The following is a 27802-nucleotide window of genomic DNA, read 5'->3' on the forward strand; positions in this document are numbered from 1 at the left end:
AGACACCTTACTGACAGATATTTGCTCCTGCATAGGAAGCCTGCTATTCTAGCTGTATGAAGTTACTACGCTACATAGCTCTGCCTAATAGTAATGGTTTTGAACTAACAATTCTATCAGTACAGTGTCTGCCTCCAGTGAGACAGGTCACAGGTTCTAATCCTGGGAATTTGTGTGTGGGGAGGGGGGGCACCAATATTTATCTTGCCTCCGGGCAACTGGGACAAACTTACCCCACTGGCAACATGCATACAAAAACATATGACTCTAAAACAAAAAAAAAATACTATTATACTTTTAAACCATTTTTTTATATTTGTATTCTATTTATTTGTTTAAAAAGGAGCATTCAGTGCCTAAATTCCAGGGAATATTACTAATGATACTCATATGAGAGAATCTAAACTTATTTGTACCAGGTTTCGCTTTAAGATTTTTTTCCCCTTGCAGAATGCAGAAACCTGAAGAAGAGAACAAGAGTGTGTTGATATGTATAATGTAGCCCATCTTATGTCACCCACAGACTGAGATTTTCAAGGCAATCAGACAGTGGATTAAGCCTTCCCTGACTGCCTGTTCACAAACATAGGACTCCCATACGGCTGTCACCTCCCAACGGATCTACACAAAAATGCTTTGTATCTTCTGGCTTCAGAAAAGGTATGTTGAAATATATTTATATAGATTCCTACGGTCTTCTTAAACAAAGTCTCACGTGAGTACGACAGGAAATTACACAGCACGAAAAAAAATCCTGAAAAAAACTAGATTTTTTTTTTCCTTCCTCAAACACCAAAAACAGAAATTAAAATGTAGTATGGGAATTCTACAAATATCTAAAAAAAAGGAACTATAGCACCGAAGTGGCTGAATTCTATAATAATATTTGTTAATCTATATATTTTATATCCTGTGTGTCACACATTTCCTTACATATAACAGATAGGCATTTGTAAGATTATATTCGCATGCCTCGTACAGGATCCCAGCTTGTCCCTGATTTCACCGCATCACAATGTACACTCATGAATATGTATGACTCTACCCAGAATCCTTTGCACACTTATTCATTCCGTACAATGCTATTACTTTGTAGGAAATAATACTCTGTCCTCAACACTTTTTACTGTTCTTAATATTATTCTGAAATGACACCAATTATTTGTGAGGGGTTTTTGGGACGGGTTGCGTGACTTTTCTGAATTCAGTATAATATAAGAAGTGTAGTAAATATAATGGGGTGAATATATTACATTTAAATTCTGATTTTGTTTGCTTACAATAAATTAAATGAACAAGGGAAAATACTGGAATATTCAAATCGCCACAGTGAAGTTTAGACGACAATGAACTGCGGTTTGCGTAAAGGTTATTTAAGGTGTCATTTGGACGCTGGTCCCTTTAAAGCGTGTGTTGGGGAGATGAAAGAGTTAAAAGAGGAGTGTTGTGAGTTCTCATTTTGCAGGGGCTGCATTGAGGATCCTCTCTAACCCTGCAGAATGCATTGTTCCTTTGAGAAGACATGCCTTTTAACTCTTCCATTCCATTATCCAAGGGCATTGCTTGGGGGGGAAAGAGTAGCATTTTTTTAAAAGTCTAATCCGAAAAAAAAAATGTTGTGGTCTTATTTGCACATCGACCCATAGATTTTCACCTACTGTATGTTTTCGGCCAGTCCATGCCTCTAGTTCTGGCAAGATGCCATAAAGGAAGATTAATCGATATTTCTCCCGACCTCAACATTATATTGTGGGCATGACTGCACCAGTGCAACAATTCAATGCATCAAAATAGGTCTTTGGCTTGATCATGCTAATTAGGCGTTTCTGTGCTTTGTCTCTGTCCTATAAGCAATTAAGTTAACCAGACCAATTGGCTACATTTTGGTCACCTGCTAAAATTCACGGCTGCTGTAATAGGATGAAAAGCAATGCAATATTAATGAAGCCATCGTATTCATTATTTAAAGACAACGTGTTATTGACACAGGGAACCCGTTAGCAATTCAAATAAATTAAGATTGACAAGTTTTTTTCCCCCTGTATTGTAATTAGAAATATCTACTGAAGGTTATTTCTTGTTATTTATCAGTGTCTCCCAGGTTCTGAAGTTAAAGAACATCTTTCTATTCGCAGTTCTAGCAGACCTTTTGTACGCGTCCCCAAAAATCCAGCCATCCCATGTCACTGGTTCTTACAGAATCAATTGTCTGCATTCTCCTTAATATTGTTGCAGCTTTTAAAATTGCAGGTTGTACTCCTAACAGAGGTGTACTGTATTGTGAAAGTGGTATGCTGAGTTAGCATTTTTTCCATTATAAATGGGGGGGGGGGGGGGGGGGAGTGGAGAATGAGGCTGCTTGGTGCCTAATAACTAAGCTATAGAAGGCGGCTTTGATTGTACACATAATATGCAGGGCCGCCACTAGCACTGTGCTACATCCCTCCCGCCCGTCCCCCCGCACGCCCCCCCCTCACCCTCCGCCCACATGTGCCTGCCCCCGCATCCCCATTACGTTACTTACCATCACCCGGCTCCTTCAGCCTCCACCGTTGGTCAGGTCCGGAGCGCACACTGCAGCCTGCAGAGCGCCGAGCCCCTCTGTGTCCTAGGCTTGGCGCTCTGCAGGCTGCATTGTGCATGCCTGGCTGGGGGGCCGCCGGCGCCAGGAGGCGGTGTGCGGGTGTGCGGGTGCCCGGGGGAGGGGGGTTGGCACCGCTGTGGACAGCTGTACCCAGGGCATCCCCCTGTCGGCGGCCCTGATAATATGCATAGTCTTTTTTTGTACAAATAGTTTAATGATTTAGTTCAAGAATGGTAGAGAGCATATGTAGGAGTAAATTTACTAAGATGGGAGTTCTATTGAAGCCAATCAGAATATTCGGGTTTATTTATTTAGTTTATTTATTTATTTTGATCGTAGTACTACAATGTTTTCACACTACTGCCATGTTCGTTGATCTGGGCTTGTGCAGAAGTCACAATGCACATGGTCCTTCAATCTCACTCCCATAACTCCACACCCACGGCAAGATTGACATGATGAGGCCATTTGTGGGGTGGAGCGCGGGTGTTTTATATGTGTGTTTAGGATGCATCTTTTGACGTCGATTTCCTGGCCTTGGCAGAAGACTTGCAGTGGCCATTTTGAGTAAGCTCAAACTTAAGACCAGTATTGGTGGCGGCAGGGACCCAGACATATGCGCAGAAACAAGTCGCTAATCGCGGTCGGAAATCTTGAATAGTAATTTGCACATTTATAGTAATGAGCAATACAATAACTGGGCAGAATATTGGGCGATTTTACTACTACACATGTGCAATACACTGTAAAAATGGCAGTTACACCATTATTTTCCTCTTGATTTCTACAGCGCTGATGCTTTTTGTTTGAGGGGGGTTGGTATTCAAGAAATTGTTGCAGATTGTGCGGTGTTGCCCCCCACGCACACACTGCACCAAATTTAAATACACCAGTGCTCCTAGATCCGCCACTGGCAAAAGCAGCCAGTAGCTCTTTACCCTGGATGCAGAAGAAAAATAAGTGTACTCCCATACCTTGCATTACAACATGACTTATTCAGGTGTAAAGTTACATGCGTTTCTTTGTTTGACTCCCAACTCAGTATAAGCCCCACGGTGTGGTTAACATTAAGAATTTGAAACTGGTCCAACCTACTCCTAAACTTTCTAAAAAGTTTCTTGGCCTTTTCTTGGACAGAGATGTCTCCTCGTGAGTTACGGATAAATTGAAACGACCTTATTCCATGAGAACGATTAATTCCATATTCCATGTTTTCCTACCATGCTTACCTACTTTTTATGACTCCTCTCCTAAAGTAGGGACACTACAGCCATCTTCATGGAGCAGGATGAGACTTTAACATAATAAGATGAGATATACCATAATTTAGCCCACACCCTCAAAACTATGCCGCGATTCTAGGTGCTTTCTTCCCATCCTGCTACCTTCATTAGAAGGTGGTCAGGATAAGGGAAATCCAATTACTATTCCCGTTTCAAAATGATGACCCAGAAAAATTGAGAGTGTCCCACAAGAGAAGGCACCTGTCACTGCTCCACCAGTTACACTCAAGAATTCTCACTTTAACAAATTCTGCGGCTGTACCTTAAGCAGCAGCTTCTTAATGCGTTGGAGCTCAAGAGTTTTTGCGGCTTTCAATTTTTAGGTCCAATCCGCCGTCAAGAATCAGCTTATAAAACCCATCCCTTCTTGCATATAGGGCCAGAATTATCAAGCTTCAAAAAGTGATAAAATGGAGAGTGATAAACAACCAGCCAATCAGCTCCTACCTGTCATGTTACAGGCTGTGTTTGAAAACTGGTAGATAGGATCTGATTGGTTGGTTATTTATCACTCTCCACTTTATCACTTTTTGAAGCTTGATACATCTGGCCCATAGTCCCTGGACTCTAAGGTTAAGCAGAGAAAGTGAATTCAAGTGAAATGGCTAGGTAATTGAGGACTAAAATAGAATATATTCACGCACTCAAACTTATTTACATTTTTTTTTAGCAAACCTGAAGTGCCTCGAAGTTCCTTAATAAGGAAGGGTGTAATGCCATAGATTGCAGCGTATTGCTGCAAGGAGGCTGTTACTGTATTCTTGAGTTTGGCAGCTGCTTTACCTCCAAGGGCCTGCGCAGACGTTAGTGGTTGGTGACGGTTTGGCCACCTGCCTCCTTTCTTTTTTAAAGGGTATGCTTCCAGTGCACTCTTTGCCTGTGATTGGTTTTCCTTGTAGGAATCAAGAATATCTGTTTAAACTTGGATTTGCTGTTTTCTGATCCCCAAACTGGATTCTGACTTCTGTATTTACCTACTACTTGGATAATCTGCTGATGGTTAGAACCCCCGACCCTGAATTGGACCTGACTTTCTCCCTAACACTACACTTGCTTGATATTTGAACTTTGAACTTGGACGGGACTCTGAACCCTGCCTCTGTTTGTTTCCTTAACCAATTTCTGCTGGATATTTGTGTAATGATCTTGGATTGGACTATGACCCCTGCTTGCTCTTTAAAATATAAACAGAATTCTTGTGTAGCGGATCCTGGACTGTTTTCTACTATGACCTGTGGAGACACCACAAAGGTGAGCAGCATCGTATTCAGTTGTTATTTGATTGCTCACTGCTGTTTTTGAACATCTGCCACGAGGGGCTCATTCCAAAGTATTATTTGAGTATCTTCTCATGGTATGCGGTCATTAGGTTGATAGTTTCTATGTCGACAGTCAAAATCTCGACCACTATTGGTTGACAGGCAGAAGGACAATACATGAACAAAAAAAGGTCAAAATGCATTATGTCGACATTGACAAAAGGTTGACACAAGCAAACCATCGACTTCAAAAAGGTCGACATGAGCTTTTCATGGTTTTTGTCTTTTAAACCGACTTGTTCATACTTTACCATCCTAGTGGACATAAAGGGAGAATATACCAGTGTGCAGAGCGCAGAAGGCACCGGGCCCGAAGGTGCTCACCATGCAAGAAGACGCTGTACACTTATTGGTGTCCATGTTGACCTATGTTGACATAGACACCCAAAAACTTGAAAAACTAATGTCAACTTTTTTTCATGTGGACCTTTACATTTTGTTTGTGCCGACCTTTCAGACCATGCCTAATGCATAGCCTCTTCTCATATAGATATAGCCTTAACAAATATGTAATTGCCTTTTGAATTACTAGCAGAGCTAGTTGTAGGCCAAATGGATCCCAATAATTTAATTTGGGTCCCTGGCTGCCCTACCTACCCCTACTCCTCAGGCTGCCCTACCTACCCCTACTCCTCAGGCTGCCCTACCTACCCCTACTCCTCAGGCTGCCCTACCTACCCCTACTCCTCAGGCTGCCCTACCTACCCCTACTCCTCAGGCTGCCCTACCTACCCCTACTCCTCAGGCTGTCCTACCTACCCCTACTCCTCAGGCTGCCCTACCTACCCCTACTCCTCAGGCTGCCCTACCTACCCGCTTCACTCCTCCAGCTCCTTCCATAATGGCTCTTTTATAGGAGACCATAGTCATATGGAGATTGCCTCCCTTCTTGGGATGCTGATATGCACCTTGATAGGGGTCATGCAGCAGGAAATTCTATCAATTCGAGCCACACGTTCCTTATTTCTACAATATCATTTTATTATTCATAGTTTATACAAACAATACAAATGAATAGAGACCATTAAATAGGGGGAAGAATGGCTGAAGATGAAAATAAATTATATAAGCAGCGATTACACTTCAGCAGTGGTGGTTTTTAAAATCCGCCACTGTAGTGAAGCCAGATGCAGTCTGTGAGGCTCTACTGGCTTCCAGTGACTGGCAGTGACTTCCTATTGGAAGTCCGACCTGCCAGTCACAAAGGCAGTCCCATTGGGAGGTGTTATGCCTTGTTGCGGGTTGCCGGGCAAAAACGGCAAATGCGCATGCGCAGTACCTATATCGGTTCTGCGCACGCGCTCGTCCCGGTGCCTGTAACTTATATTGTACATGCGCCGGGACCATGATTACTTCTATGGGCTGCTGCCAAAGCAGCCCATAGAAGCTGGCCATATGCGCAGTACATATGTTTGTACTGCGCATTCGCCAGTCCCGGAGCCTGTCATCATTGGACATTCGCCGGGGATGGGAAGAGGCAACGGTAACGGCAGCAGTGACAGGGGAAGGGGGGTGTCTGTGGTCAGAGATAGCCCCCCTCCCCGAAAGAGGTAGAAGCCGCCACTGCACTTCTGCCAACTGTGTCACCTGCACGGCATCTGGTTATCATTCTCCTGCCATGCTGATGCATGTTTTTTGTGAAGGCTTGGAGATGTAGACCTATCTGTCTCAAGGTGCTCATACATGGTACAATTGCTTGGCGTGATGAGATGCGCCCTCCACGCACAACTCATTGCACGGCTCAAAAAGTATGTGCTGCACATATTTTATGTACTAGATTGCATCTCATTGCATTGCAAAACATATGGGATGTGATGTGATCTAGTCCAAATTGCATACAATTGTACCGCGTATGGGCAACTTCATTGTCTCATATGGGACAAGTAATACCCCTTATACACCAAAAATCCCGGATCCGACCCGGCATTTGGAACAAGGATCCAAGCCGGGTCGGATCTGGGATTTACCCCCGTTTACACTGCAGTGCCTACCCGCAGTGTAGACAGAGGCAGCGCTTGGAGATGACATCATCTCCAAGCCCCGGGACCGTGGTCATCCCCGTTGGGACCGCTGATCAACGTGCTGGGGGCACCAAGGTAAGCTGTTGGGCTGTCCCCAGCCCCCGTGCACCCCCCAGCCATCGTCTGGGAGGTAAATGGATGCCGCACACAGGCATCCATTCACCTCCTCCGCCGCCGCCGCCGCTGCTGTCTGCAGAGTATAGCAGTGTGTACGTGTGTACCCCCCCCCCCCCCCCCCGTCCAAGCTGCGGATGTTGCATTCCGCAGGTTGGATGTCCTCCATTCATGTAAATGGGAGCCGACTCAAATGACCCGGCTTACCCATTTACACCACCCTCTACCCAGGTCCTAGGACCTGGGTAGAAGTCCTGTGTAAAGGGACACGGCGTGACCCATTTACACCACCGCTGACCCAGGTCTGACCCGCCGAGGACCTGGGTTTTTGCGGCAGTGTAAAAGGGGTATAACAAACCTATCAAATACCAACCTAAAACTTTGAATGCCAGGCTTCTTCTGGTGACTCAGTTGCACTTACCAGATGACCCTTCTTAAGATGAGTACACATTAGACCAGGGGTTCAACCAATGGCCTGCTGACCAGAGCACCCGTGTAGTTGTTCTCCAGGGTCTGCCGACTGGGGCACAGGTTGGAGGGAAACTCATTTCCATTTGCCACCAAATGCTCGCCCCTTCCCCCCATTAGGCAAAGCCAGGGCCAGTGGTAGAGATTTTGTCAAAGATTTTGGTTTCCGGGTACAAACATCGTCTAGTGTGTACCCGGCTTTAGTTTCCACTTTGACCTCTGTATATATGCAGAGCTCTGTATATATGCAGAGCCGGCAAAAGATATTTTGAAGCCACGTACACTGATATCTGCTGCACAACTGCTGAGCACATAATAGCAGATGGACTTTGATAGTACTTTTACATTGCATAGTGAACATTTATTATCTGTAGGGATTTTATAATTAATAGCTGCCTGTTCTTCTTGTTCATAATTGAGACAGAACTTCCACACTGTCACATTTACCAAAGCACCTCCCGGTACCGCTATCCAGGTGCCAGTCCATGCCACGTGTGTGTGTCTTGCAGTCCGGCTTTTCCTAGGTGGTTAAATCATCGCCACTGCAGGGACCAAACAAGGATGGGAAAGTTCGTAGCATCGTACGTCATACGGCGCATCACGTAATGATACCAAACTCAGTAGTATAAGTAAGTTCCTTTCCAGGAATCCAGACAGATGGGCAGCTGACTGCCACTTTTATAAACTATTGCTATGCGCTGTACTGCTGCAGCCATGCTTACAGCCGCTGAACCCCCATCATCGGCACTAACGTCCATTATACCTTTGACAACACATCCAACGCGTTAGGTGGATACCTATCTTCAGAAGCAGAAGCGGACTACTGGCTCCAGCAATTCTTCGCCATTCCAACTGCCCGAACCAGCCTGAAAGGACCTACTATTTGCCTTACCAGCTCCATCGAATACCAAGTGGCAAGCCCCACTCCTACTTAAAGGACTCTATACTCAAAAGGGACTTTGGACACATCAAGGGAAATTTGTATTCCATCAGGATCCATTCTCCCCCATTGAGCAAGGTGGACGGTAACTATAAAATTTGCTCTGGTACAGAGGTGGTCTATACATTCAATTCCAGGCATCATAGGAACGGACAGTGAATACAGTAGTCTGATTTCTGCTCATTGCACCCATGCATTTTTATTCATATTTTCATTTTTACTAGTATATGTATACATGTGTGGCCATGTGGGCCTATTAAATTCTGATATTCCTTTTAAATATTTTAATATAAAATTGTGAAGTCAATCCAACTAGTTATTGGTTTTTTTATTTTCACCAGCGCTGCACAACTTGGTTTTTTCTTATCGGCACTAACGTGCTGTATGTGTAATACTTGGAATGGATACTTGGTATGGCATGTGATTGTGGTGGGTTACTATTTTCTGTTATGCTCTAGGGCAGTTGTTGACTCATTCTGCATATATTTATATAAGTAAATACTGTAGGCAAAGCAGAGTATCACCTAAATATGTGCATTATAAAGTCAGCACCTAGAACAAATAACGAATCTAAGAATTCACATGCACAGGACGCAATTATTAATAACCAACAAAAACAAATAAAGCACATATGCAGCTTTTCTCTAATTAGTGGGAACTGACATATAAACTGTGGCCCTTATTCTGGTTGGTGCGGATATGACCGCGTGCGTTCGTTCCGCCAATGTTTTGTGTCTGCGCATGTGCGAAAGGGACATACGTCCAAATTCCGCATGAATTGTTTACACTACGAACAGGAGGAGGAGAGAGGCGTGAAGGGCTGTTTGGCCTCATTAACATATGCATACGCCCCGCGTTTCATGGGCGTTCCCATGAAAACGCTGGGCGTACGTATGGTAATGCAGTCGTGACGCACGTGTAGGGGGCGGACATATGACATTGCCGGATGTCAGCTGCCCGCCCAGATCCCTGCTTTTGCACGGAGAAATGCCCGAGTGGTCTGAGCTCGCGGGAGCTGCCTGACCGCTCGGTCCTGCATTCGATGGTCTGCGACCATCGAATGATGGGGGAGGTTCCCAGAGATGGAGGAGGTGTATACATGAGAAATCCACTCGTGCTCCGTGCGGTCAGCGGCTTACCGCATTCGGACGGAGTGAGCGATCCGTACGGAAGGCGGGGTTTAGGACGCACGGTCCTGCCCGCATATTCGGCTCTGGCCGCACAGACCAGAATAAGCCCTGTATTCCAGAATAAGGCCCTGTATTTGGATATATTATTTGAAATATATATATATATATATATATATATATATATATATTGTTCGAGGTCCGGCACTCCTCACTTGCCCCTGCTCCACTGGGTAACTTGGCCTGGGTGCCCGCTGTTTGCTGGCTGTACCAGCGCTTGTCAATAGTATACAGAACGAAGCGTCACTCCAGGTGCTAGTTCAATAACAGTTTACTGTTAGTCGTCTACAGTGTTTCGGGCCGGAGCCCGTCTTCAGGACATAAAATATATATATATATATAAAATGTATTTATTTATTTACAGTTTCTTATATATCGCAGCAGATTTCGTTGCACTTTACAACTGTAATATATTATATATATATATATATATATATATACACATAAGGGCCTGATTCAGACCTGCGTGTAATCACAGCCTAGCACACAGGGGTAAACGCCGCCTGGCTAACCGCCCCCCCACAACTGTGCGAATCCCCTCAGTAAAATACGAGCGGATGTGTACAGTAACACATCCCCTCGCAATCGTTCGATTGTCCCTCACCATCGATTTTTTTTTCCAACCTTCGGTCGGAAAAGTAAGTCAAAACTTACCGTTCAGATGGCCGCTGCACTCCGAATTCGGGGGCGGGCACTCTGATGCCAGCCGCCTGCCCCAAGCAGACATTGCCACACCTGCATTAGCAGGGGAACTCCCAGCGTTTTTATGGGGATGCCCGTAAAACACTGGGCGTTTCCCTACTCCCGCCCCTGACCACACCCTTCCCTCCCCTTACTGAGTGAACCATATTTGCCGACCATCAAATGATTTTACGCCCGTTCACAGAAAAGTCAGTCTGATGTGCCTTTTATCTGGGTCGGAGATGGCTAAAAATGGGGAAGGCGCTGGCGTCATGTGACGTCAGCCACCTGCCCCGTGCCGGCTTCACCACATCTACGTTTGCATGGGGACACCCAGCATTTTTCTGGGCACACCCACCGTTTTTGTGGGCACTCCCTCCATGCGGCAGACCTCTGTCCACTTACTATCCCCCCACAGTGGGTCTGCACATGAATATTTTCCCTAAAAACACATGCACAGAGCCAAAACACCTGGCCCAAAATGACCAAGTGCTTTTTTTATGGACGACTGCTTCTAAAAGTTAGGAACAGTTGGTAAGTAAGAGGTTGTGCTCCGCATTCCAGCTGATTTCCCATAATACTGCCTGATTTTTTGGGTTTTCCTATTATATTTTAGAAGACTGGGATAAATCTCTATGGTAATATTTTCCTTTAAAGCAGGGATGGGGAACCTTCGGATGTCCAGCTGTTGAGGAACTATACATCCCAGCATGCCTTGTTACAGTTTTGCTATGTGGCAATGCTACAACTGTTGCAGGGCATGCTGGGATGTGTAGTTCAACAACAGCGGGAGAGCCGAAGGTTCCCCATCCCTGCTTTAAAGGCTTACCTGGTAAATATAGTTAATGCATGTTCCCTGCTTCTGTGGCGTAGACAGTGCTGAATAGTGTTTTTTATTCAATAGCTCAAACAATGAATAATTTTCAGCTATTCCTTTAAGCTGCCTTCTTTACAAAACACAATGTATTGTATGGCTTCTAAATCTATATCGTCACCCTGTGCATTATATGCTTTACAATTACTGTATACTTAATAGAACGTTGAAACAAGCGGAAGTGGAATTACTCACTGACTCTCCACATACTGTACGTATGTTTTCCTGTCTGCTCTGTTACATATCCCCATGGAATTAATGACTGTGTCCATTTAAATTCTATAAACAGACTGTAATAGGGTGATTTTGCAGAACACTAACAGGTCTAACTAACACACTTGACCTATATTTTAGACATAAAAATAGATAATAATGCACATGCTGAAGATCTCACGGTGAATAGTGAGCACAAAAATCTCCATACTTCTTATACAAAACTTAAAAAATGCTGCCAGGTTTATATACAGTATATATGCTATATATACTTTTTGGAAAAACTATGGGTGACATTTAATGAGATGTGAAAATGTGATTTTTGCAAATTTTAGGCAAAAAAACGGCCGAAATCGCACTTTTTCCCGAATTCGCATATTTAAGTCTGAAAGTGCGATATTTAGTCATGTTGGAACTCGTAACTAGATGTTTTCCCATTGAAAATGATACAATCGCATATCTAATGAGATACGAATTTGGGAAAAAGGGTCAAAAATCGCCACACATGCAGACCAGGTTTTGACAGACGATTTGGCCAGAACCCTGCACACAGTGGCGTAACTACAGAGGGTGCAGGGGATGCAATTACTATGGGGCCCGAGGACACAGCAGGCTATCCCCTGCACCCTTATAGTTATTTTTTATATTGCCACGCTGCCATCCGTGTCCTCCCCCCATCCTTTCAGTGGCTATCAGCACAGATGACAAGCAGCCAGCACATAGGAGATCCGCCAGGGCGCAGTACACCACACCTGCCACCACACCCGCCAGTATGCCACCACCATGATTGCTGGAGCCGGCACCGGGGAACAGGTCACTGTCTGCACCTGTCACCCTGACTGGCACTGCTGCAGCCTGTGTACGAAAAGACCCGCCGGCGCCGGTACACAGTTTACACAACAGGGAAACTGCTGGAGCCGGGGCTTAGACCCACTGTCGCTGGGACACAGTACACTTGCCACCAATACTGCCGGTGCCGGCTGGAGTAGAGGAGATCCACTACATCCAACGCAGGTGAGAAATAGACTGTCTGTACTTGGAGGGAGGGAGGTGAGGGGAATTAAAGTGATGATGCCTGGCCATTCTTCCAAGTTCCAAACCATTGCACGCCGCGTGTACCTCCATCTGCTCTAACCCATAACCCCTCTCTGTCTCCCCTCCCCCTCTTCCCTCTAATCCTCCTTTCCCCATTCTCCTGTTCTCTTGACCCCCTTGTTCTCCTCTCCCCTTCCCCTCCTCCTCTCCCCCTACACTCCTCTTCCCCCTCTCCCCTCTTCTTCCCTTGTCTCCACAACCCTCCCTCCGTTGCCTAGTCTCAGCTCCCCTTTCCCCGTCTCTCTCCACTCTCTTTTTCTCCCCCATCTTTTGTACTCTCTAGCAATCCCTTTCTCTCTGTTCCCCTTTGCGATGAACAATGTTCTCCTGGTAAGAGCTGCCCTTTGTGTTCCCTGAAGTTGTCTGGACTTTAGGGTCTGTGACACAGGACTCCATCTGCGCATGGGCAGAGACGCCTGTGGCTGCAGGACATGTTAGGAGGGTTCCATGTCAGATCCCTCATGCAGCACTGCAGAGAGAAGCAATGGGTAATGCCAGTTACAGCTGGCGGTACCCTCCACAGCGGAGCCCCACCAGAGGGGTTTTTAGTGAATTAGAAATTGCAGGGTTTTTAATTCATTTGTACTTTAATACATCATGGCCTTTGCCACTCAGCCCCCTCATGCTTTCTTCTCTACTCCTAAGGGGCAGTGTAGTGATAATGGTGGGGGACCCCTTTAAAATTTTACACCCCTGTCACCCCTGGTTTTTACTTGACTAATAGCTGAGTGAACTGTGTGTAAGGATTTGTTTTTGTACAGAAACACCTGATGTACTAAGAAAACATATATTTATATTCACCCATATTTTTATTGATGTCCGTTTGAAAAGAAAAACTTAAATGAGGGGTAAAGAATAAGGAAAAGAGAAGGGGAAATATTTGGGGGGTAGGGTGTGTGCAGATCTGACACAAACATCATTATTCGGCCAGGTGGCAGGCAGAGTTGCCCCCTTAGAGTAGAGGCAAATGGTGTAATACCCTTAACACAATTTTCCTCTACTCTAAGGGAGAAAAAACAAAACCATAGGGATAATCAGACACCTTTTTAACTAGGGCCATCTGTGACATTAACGCCAGCGGAACCATTTCATTATAGGGAAGAGGTTGAGCATGGGCATAGACAGGGCTGAAACTAGGATTTTTGCACCAAGGGTAAGGCAGTAATTTGGCTCAGCTCACAAACGGGTATCACATCCAGTACCCGGAGCACCCCCCCCCCCCCCTTAGTTGCAGCCTTGGTATGGACAAACAATCTATTCTATATACAAAATCCATTGTACTTTGGGAATGATTAAAGCATTAGTGCGGGTAAATGGTTGTTTCCATAGTTTAGCTGTAGTAGCTCGCTCAGCAGTTATAACGTGACTGAGTATGTACCAATCGTGGATTGGGACTATGGGTTACTGTCAAGCCACTAATAAAGACAGATCTGGAGACCCAGGGTGACATTTAATAGGATGCCCTAGTTGAATTTGTGCGATATTTAGGCAACAAAATGGCGTTTTTCACACATTTTGGCGAAACCGCTTACTTAATAGGGTGCTCTAAGTCGCGTAAATCGCACATTTTCACTTGCCGGTTTAAATTTGCATTTTTATCGCATCCAGATGTTTTTGCCTTGAAAAGTATACAAATCGCTTATTTATTAGAATGTGCTAACGGAATTCGCATTTCAAAAGTGTCTAAAAATCGCCAATGATGCAGACCAGGTCCTGATGGGCGAATTGACCCAAAAGCAACTTTGGTCAATGCAGAAATGGTTAATTTTCACACAGGTGCCCTCAATTTTATTCAGAAACTCCCCTACATATATCCAAACATCATTAAGGACACCTGTGAGGGTTTGAGAGATGGAGATTGTGCAGAGTGGTGTGGAGCTGGCTGTTTGTGACTTTGGGCGTTTAGAGGAGCTGTGCAGGAGGAGGGAGGAAGCTGCGCACCAGATCCAGGTACCCCTGATTACTGCGTGCTTCACATAGGCATCGTGCTAGGCTGTACCTGACTCCCTCTCTGATCAACAGGTTGTGGGGATGTTTAGGCTGAACCGTATTAACCTGTTGGACTTATATGAGCAAGTGAGAGATGATTTGGACCCTTTTGGGGGTGCCAACTATGCAGTGTCTGGGCTGCAGAAATTAATGTGTGCCCTCTACTTCTTGGCCAAAAGCTCCACTCAGGCTGTGACCTCATGGTCGTTGGGGGTCTCACAAGCCACTTTCTCTAAGCATTTAACTCAAGTGTTACTTGCTTTCAAGAAGTTGAGGCACACATACATCAGATTCCCACGTTGTGAGTCCGAGTTGCAGGACCTTAAGGTGGCTTTCTATCGGCTCTCAGCATTCCCAAATGTGCTGGGAGCCATCGATTGCAGCCACATTGGACTTCGGGCACCGCACGTGAGGGGACACGTCTATGTCAATCGGCGTGGGTGTCATTCTCTGAACGTGCAGGTGGTATGTGATGCCAATCTCAAAATACGCAGTGTGGTTGCAGGCTACCCAGGGAACTGCCATGATGCCTATATTCTGCGTCACTCAGCCCTCTGGGACAGATTCCAGGACCACCAAATGCCGGAGGGCTGGCTACTTGGTTAGTACATTTTAATTTATGTAAATGATTGGGCACTATGTATAGTGCTATTATGTGTTCATTTACATACATTTATTGCACTCCTATGTAGTGTGTCAATAGTGTGTAAACTATACCCACAAATGTATCTAACCCTCAATCACTTTTATTTAAAGGTGATGTCAGTATGGCTGAAATACAGCATGTCTCTGCTTGTTTTTACAACCACTAATTACCAACAGTAAGTGTACCCTGTACTATAGTGCATGTTTTTTTTTTACTCTAAAGTGGCACTTTAATGTGTACTCTTTTCTGATATGTCCAATATATAGGTGTAATCGGTCCCTCTCTTTTACCAGACTTCTTTGAATATTGGTGTTTTCCCCCCTTGCTCATGTAAACCTAATGCACATATACTGTACTAACCTCATCTTTTCTTTTAAGGTGACTCAGGATATGGGTGTCTCCCGTGGCTCATGACACCTCTGCTTTCCCCGGAAGGCCCTGCACAGCACCGCTATAATGAAGCACACATTGCCACCCGCAATGTTGTGGAACGCACCTGCAGGGTGCTGAAAAGTCGTTTCAGGTGTTTGGACAAATCATCAGGAATACTGCTTTACCACCCAGCAAAAGTAGTGATGATTGTCCAGGCTTGCTGCATGTTACATAACATTGCCCTTTCCCAACCATGTTATGTGAAGGATGGCAATGCAGTAGTTGTGCAGGAAGCTGAAACAACCCAATCTACGGTAGTGAGGGATACGCGGAGGGGGGATCTGATGCGTAAGGCGCTATTTCTCAGGTAATTGCATTTCTAAACTATCCTACCATGTACCATAAACCATTTGTCATACATTATCACCAATATTTAGGGAGTAGTCAGAGACCAATGCATGAACCTGCTTAGTCTGAGGTATCCCTTGGTGATTACATGCTGGTAAGTATATTTTTACAATGCTGTAATGTCAATTTAAAAAATTACCTAAAACCCCAGATTAGTTAAACACCCTCACTGCACAGTACCATAGTGGATTACACCATTTTAATTTATTGACCCAAATCATTACGAATGAAAAAAAAACATTTTACTGTAAAGGAACGTCTTTACTAATGAAAAAATAGCTTGTTTTGTGCAATTACTGGTCCATACATTTTCACAAAATATTATGCTTTACAAAACTGTATTATAACAAAAATAGACATGTGCAACTTTTACATTAATTTTTTTGGAATTAGTGTACGCGCACATCCCCCTTTGCCCCTGACCCCAGGCCACCCCTGGTTCGCACACTCCTACGTGGGGACAGGGCCGGTGCAAGGCACCGGAGCGCCCCAGGCGAGTCGGGGTGGGGGAGCCCCGGTGCCGGGGGGGGGGGGGTGTGTACCTGTCCTGCGGCTGTGTATATAAAGCTTGCGGCGGCAGCGGGGGGTCCCTGCAGTCAAGAAATAACGAGCGCTATCCGCCTGGCTACGCGGAAGCGCTTCTGTTGTGGAAACACTGGCCGCACGGCGCACGCTGATTGGCTGAATCTCAGCCAATCAGCGTGCGGCCAGTGTTTCCACAACAGAAGCGCTTCCGCGTAGCCAGGCGGATAGCGCTCGTTATTTCTTGACTGCAGGGACCCCCCGCTGCCGCCGCCGCCGCAAGCTTTATATACACAGCCGCAGGACAGGTACACAGCCGCAGGACAGCCGCAGGACAGGCCCTCCAGTGGCCGGCGCCCTAGGCAAATGCCTAGATTTGCCTAGTGGTGGCGCCGGCCCTGCGTGGGGGTGCAGTTGGTGAGCCACTCAGTGGTGTACTTCACACACTGCTAATTGTGGATGTAGCTGCACCTAATAAATGTAATTTTTGATTATTTAATTGTGCCTGCAGGGCAACCAAGGCATTGGTTTGTGCTGATATAGCTTGTGTTTGACCATGTACACTCTCATTTAGGATGGCTACATTATTGTTTTGGACCCGTAGGGCCTGGCTGATTTTGGACAGACGTGTGTCCAGGGTGGTAGCCATTCTTACTTTTGTGCCCACACTTACACGGACACTGGTGGCCAAGTTGCTGTAATATATTTCTCAGGTAGCCTTGCATATTGCCCATTTGATGGCTTTGCAATTCCATGAATTCAATTTGTTTGTGTTTAAATGTATGTAATGAGCGTGCTACCTCTTCTGCTGTAGATGGTGTGTCGGGTGCTTGGGTGGGTGTGGTTTGCTGGGTGTCACCACAGTTGACCGCCTTGGAGCGACAGTTGTCGCTGTTTTTTCTTCCTCAGGTGAGAAGGCTTTGACTGGATAAAGAATTATTTCTGTATCTTCTTCCATCATTTCTGCTGTTGCTGTTGGTTGCACCAGTAGTTGTGATGATCCTGTTGAAAATGAGAAATGGGTAAGTATTGCACCGTAATTGTGCAGTATGTGTCATTTTGCTTTTAAGGTGTCTTGTGGGTTATGCCACATAACAATGGGTACTGTTCAGTAACACATGTACCCATACAAAATTTTTGGTACTCTTTACCTAGAAGGGCGCCCATCGCGGGCATCGAGGGGACCCGGACACCTGTGAAGCCCGCGAGGGGACGCCGATACCTGTGAAGGTGTCCGCGTCCCCTCGCGGGGCTCGCTGCGCTCGCCACGCTTCGGGCTCGGTGGCTCGCTGCGCTCGCCACACTTTCTATTCTCAACTCCACGCCGACGTGGATAGTGGGGGTATGAAAAGGTCATAGGACGCGTACCGACGCCCCTCGCGGGCTCGCAGCGCTCGCCACGCTTCGGGTTGACGTTGATCGTGGGGTGCCGTTAACAATTGGGGGGGCCATTTCACACTTCAGGGTGGCTATTTGGCCTCTGTGGGCCATTTAACATTGTTCCCTATGGAAAATCGGGTCAATTGGGACATTTAACATTGTTCCCTATGGGAAATCGCGGTAATCGCGTCGGTCGCATCGCACGCGATTTTTTGGTCGCATGCGATGCGACCGACGCAATTTTTTTACCTTACGATGCCCACGATCAAAATCGTGGGCGCCCTTCTAGGTAAAGAGTACCAAATTTTTTTAATGCTATGATTTTTAATTTGTCTGATGGGTGTTTGACATTGAATTAATATCCGTTGGTATGTAGTGGTTCTCAATGAGTCCATGGCATGGCCGGCATATCTGGCAGCACTGTAATGTGCTATTTTGTTTGCCAATATGACATTGGTGCAATGTATTAATATTTAAACATGCTGCATAAAGTTCTTTAAATAATGTAGTTGACATTGAACCTATATTTGGTTTACATGGTACATGGGTGTGTGTACTGTATATGTAATGGTTTTGCATTCATTTTGCTTAACTGCAGCCTCTGCATCCGGACATATGCCTCGGCCTGAGTGTGGTACGTGAGCACTTCAGGATTGATGATCTGCAAACAAAATGGTGGACAGCCCATAAGATATCCTTATTTGTGTCATAAAAACAAATCTTCTGTACCTGATTTGTACCACTATACATTTTACTGTTGTTTATGACCACCTGTGATATTTTTCTGCACTATCTTATGTGATTATACTGTATTGCCATTGATGCCTTGATACAATAAAAAAAAAAAATGGTGGACAAAACCGTTACAAGTATTGCATGGACAGCATTTATTACCAGCATGCATCATAACATGTTTTTTTTTTTTTCTGGGCCACACATGGGTCATGTTGACCAATTATTTGGGGCCAATATCTTGTTGTTTTAGAAAATATAAAAATAAAATAAAATAAAAAACTATATTTGTAAAAAAATGCCTGCAATAATGCTGTATGGAGGCGTTTAAGCTATTGCAACCTTACAACTATGTTTGGGGTCTGATCAATTTAAATCTGTAACATAATTTGGTAGGTATTTGACCAATACAAGCAGGTGTGGAACTTCATGACCCAGCATCACCAACAATTGCAATTTATGACCATTACATTTACATAGGTTGACCTTGCTGGGATATGCAGTTCCACAGCAGCACTATTGTTATGCAAACATTACAAGAGAGCATTACAGTTATAAAACATTGCAATGGTTGATGTACATGAAAATGTCGATATGCACAGGGTATGTGGAATAGTTAGCGCAATAAATTTGAGGAAGTGCGGCCCACTACAACTGAAAAGGAGGTACACCACCTCCTGAGGATACTGGAAACAAACAAATTTAGTTGTAGCCTGGCGCAACTTCTTCAAAAAGATATTAAAACCACCATATAATTGAACAGGGGTTTATTGGATTAAAAAATGAGCAAACAAATAAACAAATAAATTTGATACACAATACAAACGAACAAAATCTTGTGGACATCGGACTTCGGTCGACAATTTTCGAGGATATTTATATAATGTATCTCACCATCAACCGATGCTGCGGTGGGCTATTACTTCAGGCGAAGTCTCTGCGGCACCACCGCAGAAGGCTTGGTTCTTTGGATGAGATCCTCAAATCAAGGTGCAGGTGCAATAAAAGTGCAAGTGCAATGAAAGTGCGATCCCCATAAAGTGTCCAAGTGTCCAGGTAAAGTGCAAAAAAAAGCAGGTTATTGCACTGAGTAGAATCAAATGATGTGTCCTTTAAAAGCAGGGTCAGCACTTTCATTGCACTTGCACTTTTATTGCACCTGCACCTTGATTTGAGGATCTCATCCAAAGAACCAAGCCTTCTGCGGTGGTGCCGCAGAGACTTCGCCTGAAGTAATAGCCCACCGCAGCATCGGTTGATGGTGAGATACATTATATAAATATCCACGAAAATTGTCGACCCAAGTCCGATGTCCACAAGATTTTGTTCGTTTGTATTGTGTATCAAATTTATTTGTTTATTTGTTTGCTCATTTTTTAATCCAATAAACCCCTGTACATGAAAATGTGTCAACACTTTTCCAGCTTGGGGTGGCGTTGGTGGCCTATTGGTGTGTCGGCAACATGGAGCCCAGGAAGGACCTCTGGTGGGATCATTCTTTTGAGTTTCTTCTCATATGACGTATGTAACGGGTTGGGTGGTGCCTCCTCCTCCTCACCTCCATCTTCCTCAACCTCAGGCCAGTTGAGGTGCTGCCTCTCCCTCTCACAGTGCTGGCTCTTAGTGTGCCTCTGCTGCTGGCTGCCAAAGTGCTGCTCCCCCTGGCTCCCCTGGCGCTGCTGCTGCCTGTAACTGGCCCACTGCTGCCTCTGCCACCTGCACTCACTGTCACTGCTCCTCTCCTGTCCATCCTCATCACCGACTACCTTTCAAAGGTCAAAATGGCGCCAGTGCCCCTTTATATAGGGGGTGTGATGCATATTGCAGGGGACTTAGGTGGGCCAATAGGTTAGGGGGTTATTTGGCATGCGGAGGCAGTGTTGTAATTCGCATTCCGGATGGTCAGAAAATCGCACATGACCAGCGCCGGAAATCATTACTGTGTCATAAAATTGCACCACATCGCATCTCTTCGCACTTCTCCGCACTTTTTGGGCACATTTGCGCATCCCATTAAATAAACGGTTTTGTTGAAAAAAAAATGCGATTTGAAAAAGTGCAACAAGGCGCGATTTTGAAATGTTACTAAAACTCGCATCCTATTAAATGTCACCCCAATACCTGAGTAACAAGGGCAGAAATCCATTGTAAATATCACCACCTTTATCATCACCCTAGACTGTGATGGCACATTATATGCTGCTGCTCAGGTGTGAAGTGCCGGCTGTGGGCATCATCTACAGATGTGTCCTCAAACACCTTTGCTCATAGCGCTTACATTACACCACTAGAGAATCCGCACCATTCATTCACATATAACCGCGGGTGAAAACAATATTTTGTCATTGTACAGTGATCCCGGATAAGCCGGCCAATCATGTTCAGGCATTTGTTTCTGCATCTCCTCCCATGCTTCAGTTCTATGCCACTGAGCTGCATCGGACTCTGAGATACATTTACTAAGATGGGAGTTCTCCATAGCAACCAAACAGATTCTACTTCTTATTTATTTAGCACCTTCTAGAAGATAATAGATAGTATCAGATTGCTTGCTATGGGCATCATCCATCTTCATCGTCTTGGTCACAGGTTCTCAAACTCGGTCCTCAGGACCCCCCACACATTGCATGTTTTGCCGGGCTCCTCACAGAATCACAAGTGAAGCAATTAGCTCCAAAATGTGTCAATGAGTAATGAGTGCACCTCTAAAACGCAAACTGTGTGGACCGAGTTTGAAAACCCCTGGTCTTGGTAAATGGACCCCTAAACCTCTTTTACCTTTGTAGTGTATCTTACTGACTTCAGCAGAGAGCAAGCTGCTCCTAAGAGACCAGTGTCTATAAATGGGGTAGACGTAGAAATGATGGAGTCAGTCAAGTTCCTGGGCATTCAGGTGTCTGGTCTGGCAATGTACTGACACAAATAAAAAAATCCCAACAGCGTCTCATTTTTTTTGAGGCGGTTAAAAGCGGCTGGTGTGAGCAGGCCCACCATGACAAATTTTTATAGCTGTTCGATTGAAAGCATCCTGACCTTCGGTATTATCGTTTGGTTTGGCAACTGCACATCTAGGGAATGCTCCAAATTAGAGCGTATTTTAAAATCCGCCGGTAAAATTATTGGAGTGCAGCTAACAACCATTCTGGAGCTTTATAGTTCCAGAATCTTAAAGAGAACTAAAAATATTTTAGCAGATTCAAGCCACCCCTTTTATAGTACTTTAGAGAAATTACCCTCGCTAAAAAGGTTCAGAACTCTGAGGGCACGTACAAGTCGTTTGCACAATAGTTTCCTACCATCAGCAGTACGTATGTTGAATGCCTAAATGTCGTTTGGTTTTCTTTTTTAAAATCTTTATGTATGTTATATGCCGATATTGCTTTTATTGTATTGGTATTTTATGTACAGATGGGGCTTGTGTCATCTTTGCAGGGCTGGCGTTTCTAACGCCAGCCCCGCCAGGGGGCGCGTGCGCATGCATGAGTCGCTCGTGCATCCCCTGTGCAACGGAGCCCGCCTCCGGTCCCCGCCGCCTCCCTCGCCGTCCGTCGTCCTTGCCTACCCGAGCGCCCCCCTAACCCTGCCCGTCTCCCTGAGGCGGAGACGGGCAGGGACACGCAGCATCCCCGCCGAGAGACTGGGACGCGCGTGCGTGTGAGACGCACGCACGTCCCAGTTCAGTGTAGCCCCTGTCCGCCGGCGCTCGCCAGCGGGGAGGGTCTGGTGAGCCCTGGCCAAGGATGGCAGGGGCTACATCTGTATGTTACAATTTCAGTTTCTGTCTGACTTAGAGTTTTTATGAGGGTATATTCCAAAAGCTGGGACTCTCCCCCTTTGAGGGACACTAGAAGCTGGTCTCTACTGTGCCCAGAATCAGAGATATCAGCCTTCAAGCAGCTGGTTACTGCTCCAGCTCCACACACCTGGTATGTAGTTTTATATACTTGTTGGCGGATTGCTCTGCATCCTGAAATCTGATCCCCTAGTCCCCAGTAACATTTGGTAGGTGGGATTCTCTAGTTTTTAATTCCATTAACAAATTCCAGAAAATTATGAATAATAAGCCTACTCCACTATACACCCCTCCTCTGCGTATTAAACATCCTCTACCACCCTGGAAGTTATGTATTGGGACCCCTTCATTCAGCCCAATGCCCCCTTCTCCCACCATCTGTGCAGTAAAGGGGTAATTAGTGGAAATTACTGAGCCCTACATGCTGAGCGGTTGATATAATACCCACTACCACCCGCGGGACATCAAAGCTTCCGCTCATAGCACCCCCCCCACACCCCTACCGCTGGAGGATAGGTAGGGGCCCCAATACATTGCTATGCCCAGGGGTCTACACTGCTGTTATGTATATATAAATATATATATATTTATTATTATTATTTATATACATTTGGTCTATCTATAATACTTTAACTGACCCGGCATATACTGGGTCACCTAAGTGTCCATCTCCGTGATTTGCTTCGCCCCTCTGGAAACCCCCTTCTGAAAATCCTGCGTTTGCCCCTGACTTCCTGTCAGTCACTTCTAGATGAAATTCTCATTGCAAGCGGGATAATAGTGAAACCTTCGTGCAGTACAGTTTGACAATGATTGCTAGAAAATTAGCATAACATACATTCATAAATCAGGCTCACATTTCATTGTGGAATTCTTGGCACATCAATCAATTCTACTATTATTTAAAGGTGGACAGGTTTGCCTGAGCAGCTGCTAAATAAATGCAGGATGGTCTTGGACTCGCCCCTATCCTGTATATAGTCGCTGTATATTGTGTCTCACTTCTAGTTCAGAAAATAGGGAAGTAAGGGGATGTAAGGATCTGCTAACTTGTTTTATTGATTTGACATTGGTTAACTAAAAGTTGCAGCTCACATGTTACATCATAGTTGCCTCCCCTCCTGCATTCTGCAGGAGACTCCCTGAAATAGCAGCAATCTCCCTCTCTCCCTCATTAGTCTAGCAATCTCCCTCATTTCACCTAGCCCACATTACACTGTTACATTTTTTGTGGGGAAAAGGAATGAGAGACAGATACAGTTACACTGAACCATCAGCACCATTTCCCAGCACTTACCAAGTATAGTAGCTCTTACTAACTGCTTTGGGGCTCATCTACATTTGGATATAAGTCCTTTTAAAAGTTTCCTCTCAGATGTAGCAGTATAACCCCACACTTCTAGGTGCCACGTTCACAATCTCTTTTCACAATCTCTCCATATATGGAACAAGTCACGACCTTTGGGTGGAGCATGACACGCCCCCTCAATGAGGCACTCTGTCTAGTTTTCAAAAGTAGGCAAGTATGCAACAAATGTATATATATTTATTCCACTGGAATGCAGCAGAAAGTTAAATAACTGTCACCGGTAATGACTATTACGGCTAATATATGTTATGACCTAAATTGAAAATAAAATGTATGGGCTTGTTGAATGGGATTTTCTGGGTCCCAGTCTGTCTCATATAGGGGAACGTAGGGTATCCGGATGACAGATTTACAATGTCTATGTAGACAGTCAATAGGCTGGCACCATATGGCCCAAGGGTTGGGATCGTTTGGTCTATAGCAAGTTGGTCGACAGTCATTAAGTCGACAACGTTAGGTCGACATTGGGAAAAGTCAACATGGTTCTAGGTCGACATGGGTCTAGGTCGACATGGGTTTAGGTCGACAAGTCATTAGGTCGACACAAGCATTAGGTCAGCTGTGTCTAGGTCGACAGTCAAAAGGTCGACATGGGGACACTATATATATATGTATTTCCTGTCCCTGGAAATGTAGTTAATATTAACAGCCCAGCATCTATTCCTTCCTACACAGCCTTCTGCCGCTTGTATATAACAAAAGGTAGAAGATGCTGGCACAGATATTAACCCTTTGACTGCCAACATCTCCAAGAGAGGTGTGCAAAATATCTGCTAAAAATACCAGCGTTGCTCACATTTGTTATATATATTAAAATAAAACATGTTGTAAAAAAAAAGATTACATTTCCTATATAAGGTCATAATGATGAGATGAATAAAAATGTTTGCTAGGGCAATTTTCACACCTATTTTGCCAAATTCACCTTGCGCTCAAAGGGTTAACTACGTAATTCTCTGTGGAATTGTTGGACAATAACATCATTTGGCAAAGATTTTGTCGGATTATTACAAAGCTGCCCGTTTCAGAACCACCAGTAGAGTATGAGTTAACAATTCTTGAATCCAACGTTCACCTAATAAAAAAATAAAAAAAACCACTTATAATAACGTCACAAATGTATCTCCAGCAACGGGCAGCTTATTATCATTTCAACTTCTTTCCTGTAGCAAAAAAAAGGGAACAAAAAAACAAAAAGATTAAATACATAGATCAAATTGCAATAAGACCATTGTACTGAGCTGTTTATTGTGTACAGACAGGAAATGTATTTCTCTGAGATGGTGAGATCTGCTCCTTTTGTCTGTGAATCTCCAGGTGAAATTCTGAGTACAGAGGAAAATGAATCACAGGGAAGACATTTGGGTTACGCTCTGGGGCTCTATATTCCGACAGAATGAGTCACATGCTAACACTGATCAGAATAAAGCAGATACAATGATGCACTTACAGCCCCTAAATGATATTTCTTTATTATTTACTGATATATCTGTAGCTGCAGTTATATTAATAGGTAATAGTATGGTGCGAACAATTTATGGCAGGGTAAAGGCAGAAAAGATCATCTATATTTGGGAAACCTGTACATTCCCTTTCTCCCATAGTCCCACAAATTTCTATCTATCCCCTGACAGATTTATGGCGCAGAAAATAAGTGTGAATAATTGGGGTGTTTTTCTTACAGTGGGAATCTTAGGAAATGGATTATGATGTCATAAATGATGGGGTTTTTAACAAGCGTAAATGAATCTCGAGGATACTTGAGAAGGAGGCAACGGTTATGTTAACACCTGTTTATGTAAAGTGAATGCGTTCTCTCCTCCAGATCCAAATTTGCATAATTTTGCATATTTTTAGAAAGTAAGCTCTCACGAGCAGGCCCCTCTTCACTAGTGTGCTTTTCCAACTCGACTTAAGCCCTCATTCATTGGCTCCGGCGGGTACCCAGCGGATGAGGGAGGGGGGGGGGTCGTCAACTATGCGCAAGAGCACGCATTGTTATTGATATTGGCCCTTATTCTGGTTCACTCGCAAAGGCAAATTCCTGCTCAAATGGACAAATGCAGGGGGGGCAGATGTAACTTGTGCAGAGAGAATTCGATTTCGGCCATTAAGTGCACACACTAGCCCTTTCTGAGCGACATTGTTTACAATATCGTCTAGTGTGTATGGGGCTTTACTTATATTCTACTGCATACTCTCTTTGACAGGATTGTACCAGTTTTCTGCCACCTTGATAATTATTTTAGTGTTTGATGATGTAGCAACATTATATACTCTATTTATTTATTTAGTTTCTTATATAGCGCAGGATATTCCGTTGCGCTTTACAGTTGGAAACGACAGTGATTAAACAAACTGGGTAGATACAAACCGACATACTCTATGCTTGTCCTACCTTGTCTTGAAATGTAGCTCACTGTGGTGGGGATTCACCGTGGTTTGTTAAGCTTGCGAGCGTTTAGCCACCGCTAGCCGGCCGTGCAAACTCACGCCCTCTTCCCCGTACAAACGTCCGCATTTGCATGCTCACACATCCATTCGCATGCAAATGTCAGTGACCATTGAATGATTGTTCCACCTGTTCACAAACAAAAGGAATTCTAGGCTGACTGTTATTTGCGAGCGCCTGGACGTAGACAGGGCCGGCGGCTGGTGTCCTGTAACATCAGCCGCTTGCCCCGAGCAGGCTTCGGCGCGCCTGCATTCACATGTGGACGCCCAGCGTTATTCTGGGCGCACCCACCATTTTTGTGGGAACGCTTAGGAAGCATTGGGTGTCCCCTTGCTGCAGCCCCCTGTCTGCACCACGATGTGCTTACGCCTCGGTGAGTGTAACACTCGCCAAAGGCATTTGCACTGCGGGTCTGCACATGCATATTTTCGGCGATACGCATGCAAAGACCTGGAGCATCGGTTCCCGGACCGAATTGGGGTTTTTACGAGCCAACATGAATCGCCACCTGTGTTCTTGTTCTGCCTATTTGTTTTTGTACTCTGTCATTGGGCACTGCGGGTCCCTTGTGGAGCAATAGAAATACAGGATGATAATAATAATAATATTAATAGTATCTGGGTATGGCACAGCTGCAAATGCATTCGCGTACAATTCTGAATAACGCACTTGATTCTTTAGTATTAAAGAATATATGAAATCTATGAGGTCTGACAAGGAAAGTATTTTCGCATCTAACTATTTTTCTCTATTTTTAATTTTCATAAATAAATATTTGTAAGAATCATTTATAAGGTTTAGGAAATTAGAATAGATAATTATAGTATTTGACTGTAATGAATAAGTAATTTAACTTGGTACTTGATTGTTCTTTTGAAATAGGGAATTATCTTTAATACCTGTGACTGGAAATTAGAAACATCTGGCTTTTATGTAAAAAAAAATTATGTAATTCTATTTAGAAATATATCAAATGGAATTAAGACAAAGCACGAGCATTTTTGTTACTGACCAATGAAAAATAATCCAAAGACAATAATTACAATGTTCCAAGATAATGTTTAACAGGGACATCTTTTTCTTGGAGTGCCATATTAAGAAAATTACTTGGTACTTATATGTTAGTTGGGCACCCGTTACGTAGTTTGCGTAGTGGTGTATTGAGAATACCAATACATCACTATGCTAGTTAGGTAAGTTACGTAAGTTACGTATTTGGAGCAGGGCCGGCGCCACCACTAGGCAGGTCTAGGCATTTGCCTAGGGCGCCGGCCACTGGAGGGCAGCAGTTCGCCCCTCTCCCCCCCGTGCAAAGGGGGGTACCTGCTGCGCCGTCTGGGGAGCAGGCAGGGGGGTC

The 27802-nt window shown here is 44.7% G+C and overlaps 1 protein-coding gene across 1 annotated transcript in view; it reads left to right on the forward strand.

Moving 5' to 3' along the window:
• The first annotated feature begins 550 nt into the window (after positions 1 to 550).
• The window catches only part of TLK1 (tousled like kinase 1), a 309486-nt gene continuing 282234 nt past the window's right edge, over positions 551 to 27802 (forward strand). Inside the window, exon 1 of the mRNA XM_083154832.1 lies at positions 551 to 660. The gene's annotated coding sequence lies outside the window, so the exon portion shown is untranslated. The remainder of the gene's footprint in view (positions 661 to 27802) is intronic.

The sequence above is a fragment of the Crinia signifera genome, chromosome 7 (genome assembly GCF_055691185.1).
Source record: "Crinia signifera chromosome 7, ASM5569118v1, whole genome shotgun sequence".
Taxonomy (NCBI): Eukaryota; Metazoa; Chordata; class Amphibia; order Anura; family Myobatrachidae; genus Crinia; species Crinia signifera.